Genomic DNA, 6,000 nt, shown 5'->3' with positions numbered 1-6,000 from the left:
GGAAGCGTGCTGGGCCCATAACCCAGAGGTCGATGGATCGAAACCATCCTCTGCTAGGCTGACCCTTTAGCTGCCGCGACAGCACAGTTGCACACATCTTGCCTTTCAAAACTCACAGCCTGACACGGAGATGAAAACCACCACTGGCAGGCTTTCGGCGGGGAGCGTGCAGCCATTTCCGTGTCCCGCTACGCACGTCCTTTGACTTGTCCCGATCATCTCTACTGCATTTGTTTTTCCAAATCTGCCTTGCAATCCAATCAAACTCTGCAATGAGAGCGCTGGAGCTGAGAGCAGGCCCGATGGAAATGAGCAGGCAACCCGCAGCTGAGGCAGAGCAGAGTGGCGCAGCGGAAGCGTGCTGGGCCCATAACCCAGAGGTCGATGGATCGAAACCATCCTCTGCTAGGCCGAGTTTTTAGATGCCGCTCCTGCGCGTTGAACTTAAACCTGGAAGTGAAACACTTCACTTCGTCTCGGTCTTCCCAGAGAATGGCCCTTTCCGAAACCAGCCCCTAAATCCTAACACTACACACTTCCACTTCGTTTGCGCGTTCACGCGAGGGTCCGCCACATTAAGTATCATCCGATACGAATTTTGAGTCGAGTGAAGTGCCTAGGGAGAGGGGCTACCACGCCTCCAGGAGCAAGTCAGCATCGATGCTGACTTGAAACGCAGGTGCAACCGTTTTCTAGTGTTCGTGCAGCTCGTGAATCTCCCTGCCAGTTGTTTTTTGGTCCGTATGACGGCATTTACAGACAAAAGCGTGATTTAAGCTACATTGTAACAACTCATGTTCAGTTTGATACTCAGTAAAATGTGCAAGATCGTACAGAAGTAGGCTGTAATATTTGAACACATGTGCAGGTCGCATTTACAGCACCTTTATAATTTGATGTTAAATAAAGCATAAAATGCAACTCCTCACTCATAGTAATGCAAGGAGAGAAGAGGGATGTATATCCTAATACATAGGGGTGTCCAGAACATCTTAATTGGCGATTTAATATATATTGGATTCATAATTTCTATGAAAACGAATATGACGTCAACTTCCTTCTCCCTTCAAGCGCATCCGAAATGTAGCGCTGTTTTAACCCCCTAACCCTTCAAATGCGAGTGTTCTCCGCACCCACGAGTGGACTTGAAAAGGAAGTTCACTCGCTAACCGAGTCGAAGTGAGTAGGGATCCGTTTCGGAAAGGGCCAATGTCTAATAAGGGGAGAAGGACCACTAGCGAAATACTTCCGCATGGTACTGCAACTAGAGGGCGATCGCGAGCAAGTGATGAATGAATGGGTAGCAATGGAGCTGAACCCCCCAGTACCACATTTGTCGTTATATAATTTTTTCTCCTAAAATTGCATTAATGCATACGATGCAGGATAACTTGACTTGACAATCAGCTGACCAATAACATTTTCAATATGTGTTGTTATTCCTAAAAACCCTTTCAAAGTTTTCACGTGTCACGTGACACAAGCGAACCACTTTACGGCCATAGACCTAAAAGAAGGTTCAGCTTCACGACGGTCGTAATCGGTCGCGAGTGTCGCGAGCATCCATGAGCTAAATGCTAGCATGTTACAGGGAAAACGGCCCATCCTATGAAAAGCAGAAAGGACATGAGTGACTTTTTATTTCATTTCCAGTGGAAAACCTATACTCAGGTAGCTACTACGACAATGTACATTAAGAAATGAAGTTGTCAACTGTGAAAAAAACGAGTTCTAGCCGCTTAGCCCCATAGACCACAATTCATTTATCACTTGCTCGGCAACGTCCCTAGCGGAATTTCAACAGATTGCAGGAACAATCCGGTACAATGGAGTTAATAGGAAGTGGACCGGCTCTCCCTAAAGGGGCTCTGGTCTTCCCGTCACTTTGCTCTGTCGTATCAAACATCTCTTCAAACAATCTTCTGACACGGACACATTTTAAACCAGGAAATATAGCCGTGCTCACCTGCCACAGTCAGTCTGGAGTGCTTTCTGCCAGCTCAGGGCCTGAGACCCGAAAATTCAACACAGTGCTTTTGTCAGGCTATCCCGACATTTAAAACATTCCTTTGATACCAGTGGAGCAAAGGCTCTGATGGAGCGCAGCTGGCAAGCCCCAGTGGCCTAATGGATAAGGCACTGGCCTCCTAAGCCAGGGATTGTGGGTTCGAGTCCCATCTGGGGTGCGTCGGAGCAGAGTGGCGCAGCGGAAGCGTGCTGGGCCCATAACCCAGAGGTCGATGGATCGAAACCATCCTCTGCTAGGCTGACCCTTTAGCTGCCGCGACAGCACAGTTGCACACATCTTGCCTTTCAAAACTCACAGCCTGACACGGAGATGAAAACCACCACTGGCAGGCTTTCGGCGGGGAGCGTGCAGCCATTTCCGTGTCCCGCTACGCACGTCCTTTGACTTGTCCCGATCATCTCTACTGCATTTGTTTTTCCAAATCTGCCTTGCAATCAAATCAAACTCTGCAATGAGAGCGCTGGAGCTGAGAGCAGGCCCGATGGAAATGAGCAGGCAACCCGCAGCTGAGGCAGAGCAGAGTGGCGCAGCGGAAGCGTGCTGGGCCCATAACCCAGAGGTCGATGGATCGAAACCATCCTCTGCTAGGCCGAGTTTTTAGATGCCGCTCCTGCGCGTTGAACTTAAACCTGGAAGTGAAACACTTCACTTTGTCTCGGTCTTCCCGTCACTTTGCTCTGTCGTATCAAACATCTCTTCAAACAATCTTCTGACACGGACACATTTTAAACCAGGAAATATAGCCGTGCTCACCTGCCACAGTCAGTCTGGAGTGCTTTCTGCCAGCTCAGGGCCTGAGACCCGAAAATTCAACACAGTGCTTTTGTCAGGCTATCCCGACATTTAAAACATTCCTTTGATACCAGTGGAGCAAAGGCTCTGATGGAGCGCAGCTGGCAAGCCCCAGTGGCCTAATGGATAAGGCACTGGCCTCCTAAGCCAGGGATTGTGGGTTCGAGTCCCATCTGGGGTGCGTCGGAGCAGAGTGGCGCAGCGGAAGCGTGCTGGGCCCATAACCCAGAGGTCGATGGATCGAAACCATCCTCTGCTAGGCTGACCCTTTAGCTGCCGCGACAGCACAGTTGCACACATCTTGCCTTTCAAAACTCACAGCCTGACACGGAGATGAAAACCACCACTGGCAGGCTTTCGGCGGGGAGCGTGCAGCCATTTCCGTGTCCCGCTACGCACGTCCTTTGACTTGTCCCGATCATCTCTACTGCATTTGTTTTTCCAAATCTGCCTTGCAATCCAATCAAACTCTGCAATGAGAGCGCTGGAGCTGAGAGCAGGCCCGATGGAAATGAGCAGGCAACCCGCAGCTGAGGCAGAGCAGAGTGGCGCAGCGGAAGCGTGCTGGGCCCATAACCCAGAGGTCGATGGATCGAAACCATCCTCTGCTAGGCCGAGTTTTTAGATGCCGCTCCTGCGCGTTGAACTTAAACCTGGAAGTGAAACACTTCACTTTGTCTCGGTCTTCCCGTCACTTTGCTCTGTCGTATCAAACATCTCTTCAAACAATCTTCTGACACGGACACATTTTAAACCAGGAAATATAGCCGTGCTCACCTGCCACAGTCAGTCTGGAGTGCTTTCTGCCAGCTCAGGGCCTGAGACCCGAAAATTCAACACAGTGCTTTTGTCAGGCTATCCCGACATTTAAAACATTCCTTTGATACCAGTGGAGCAAAGGCTCTGATGGCGCGCAGCTGGCAAGCCCCAGTGGCCTAATGGATAAGGCACTGGCCTCCTAAGCCAGGGATTGTGGGTTCGAGTCCCATCTGGGGTGCGTCGGAGCAGAGTGGCGCAGCGGAAGCGTGCTGGGCCCATAACCCAGAGGTCGATGGATCGAAACCATCCTCTGTTAGGCTGACCCTTTAGCTGCCGCGACAGCACAGTTGCACACATCTTGCCTTTCAAAACTCACAGCCTGACACGGAGATGAAAACCACCACTGGCAGGCTTTCGGCGGGGAGCGTGCAGCCATTTCCGTGTCCCGCTACGCACGTCCTTTGACTTGTCCCGATCATCTCTACTCAGTGATGTATAAAGTACTAGAGATCCAGACTTGAGTAGAAGTACAAGTGCTCTATCAAAAAAGTGACTTGAGTAGAAGTAGAAGTGCTCTTTAAAAACCGTACTTAAGTGGAAGTACTAAAGTATTAAACATGTTTTGTACTTAAGTATTGCAAGTAGTTTATTTTTTAAAATACTACTCAAGTACTGAAAGTAAAAGTAGAAGTATTATGTAATTAGCTGATTTGCGAACGAGATGGGTGCAAAAGGTATCAGCACAATCGTTCAGTGCAGGCCCCTTGGCAGACACACGGGGGCCACAGCCTAGGCCCTAGATTAGACTATAAACATGTGGTAGTAGTTAAACACGGTGAATAAATATGTAGCCATCTATCTATCTATCTATCTATCTATCTATCTATCTATCTAATGCATCAGTCAGTAGCCATAGCATGAAAAAATACATGATAAGACTATAGTGTCACAATTGTTTTAACATAAGTTAAGAATTTTGATACTGATTTGATATGGGAGCCCCACCACACCAGTGGAGACCAGACATTACAAGGCATACTTCCCCACACTCAGTGAAAAGGTGGCTTCATATCATATTTCTATTTCAAACATTTTGAAATTCATATGAAGTTTACATTAGGCCTATTTATGATCTGCACAATTAGTTAAAATACATAGTATGTTGAGTATTTGATATAGATTTTTTATTTTGACTCACATTTTACACGATTGTCATATTGACTTACATTTATCTTTAATGTCAACTGTCTAATTGAGTGCCTGTCACTTTAAAAGAACGTGAGAGTAATTAGGCCTCAGTCATGGTAGGTTATCCGGCTAGTCTAGAATAGGCATAATGCATAGAAATATGTGGAAGCAATGCTTATGTTTTCTATGTAATTTATGTAGTTTAAATAAATGTTCTAAAACCAAACAAGTGGAAGAACACAATATTCAAGTAGGCTTATTGTGGAGTGCTACACAGACTGAAGTCGGAGACCAAGAAGAAATGTTGCAATTTAAAAACTGGATTAGGCTACTCGAGAATGACTTATTGTACAAATGAATGCTTCTCATGTAGCCTAACTTCACCTTGATTTTCTCGCGAACCCTTAATTACAGCAACTATTTAATACCATTGGAAAGCTAAGATCGTGCTGTCAACAAGTGACACGCATCAGTGTGACTAGGACTTCGTGAGCAATCCGGAACGGATTTGTTCGTGCGACACACCAGTAACGAGTAACGATGGAGCACATAAAAAATGTATCGGAGTAAAAGTACTATACTCATCGAAAATATGTAGTGAAGTAAAAGTAGAAGTAGCAGAAAAAAATAATACTCCAGTAAAGTACAGATACTGCATTTCAGTACTTAAGTAGAGTACTTAAGTAGTTCTACTTCGTTACTATACATCTCTGTCTCTACTGCATTTGTTTTTCCAAATCTGCCTTGCAATCCAATCAAACTCTGCAATGAGAGCGCTGGAGCTGAGAGCAGGCCCGATGGAAATGAGCAGGCAACCCGCAGCTGAGGCAGAGCAGAGTGGCGCAGCGGAAGCGTGCTGGGCCCATAACCCAGAGGTCGATGGATCGAAACCATCCTCTGCTAGGCCGAGTTTTTAGATGCCGCTCCTGCGCGTTGAACTTAAACCTGGAAGTGAAACACTTCACTTCGTCTCGGTCTTCCCGTCACTTTGCTCTGTTGTATCAAACATCTCTTCAAACAATCTTCTGACACGGACACATTTTAAACCAGGAAATATAGCCGTGCTCACCTGCCACAGTCAGTCTGGAGTGCTTTCTGCCAGCTCAGGGCCTGAGACCCGAAAATTCAACACAGTGCTTTTGTCAGGCTATCCCGACATTTAAAACATTCCTTTGATACCAGTGGAGCAAAGGCTCTGATGGAGCGCAGCTGGCAAGCCCCAGTGGCCTAAT

At 47.1% G+C, this 6,000-nt stretch overlaps 4 non-coding genes across 4 annotated transcripts in view; all 4 read left to right on the top strand.

Annotated features, from left to right (window-relative positions):
* The first annotated feature begins 2,113 nt into the window (after positions 1–2,113).
* Positions 2,114–2,186, top strand: trnar-ccu (transfer RNA arginine (anticodon CCU)). The gene has a single exon. It is a non-coding gene; the product is annotated as a tRNA-Arg (tRNA).
* Positions 2,187–2,929: 743 nt separating this feature from the next.
* trnar-ccu (transfer RNA arginine (anticodon CCU)) lies at positions 2,930–3,002 on the top strand. The gene has a single exon. It is a non-coding gene; the product is annotated as a tRNA-Arg (tRNA).
* Positions 3,003–3,745: 743 nt separating this feature from the next.
* Positions 3,746–3,818, top strand: trnar-ccu (transfer RNA arginine (anticodon CCU)). Its single transcript has one exon. It is a non-coding gene; the product is annotated as a tRNA-Arg (tRNA).
* Positions 3,819–5,984: 2,166 nt separating this feature from the next.
* Positions 5,985–6,000, top strand: part of trnar-ccu (transfer RNA arginine (anticodon CCU)) — a 73-nt gene continuing 57 nt past the window's right edge. The window contains exon 1 of the tRNA in view: positions 5,985–6,000. This exon is cut by the window's right edge and continues 57 nt beyond it. This is a non-coding gene — a tRNA (tRNA-Arg).

The sequence above is a fragment of the Sardina pilchardus genome, chromosome 24, assembly GCF_963854185.1.
Source record: "Sardina pilchardus chromosome 24, fSarPil1.1, whole genome shotgun sequence".
Lineage (NCBI taxonomy): Eukaryota > Metazoa > Chordata > Actinopteri > Clupeiformes > Clupeidae > Sardina > Sardina pilchardus.
Note: the sequence above shows the minus strand (reverse complement) of the source record. Positions and strands in the feature narration are given on the sequence as shown.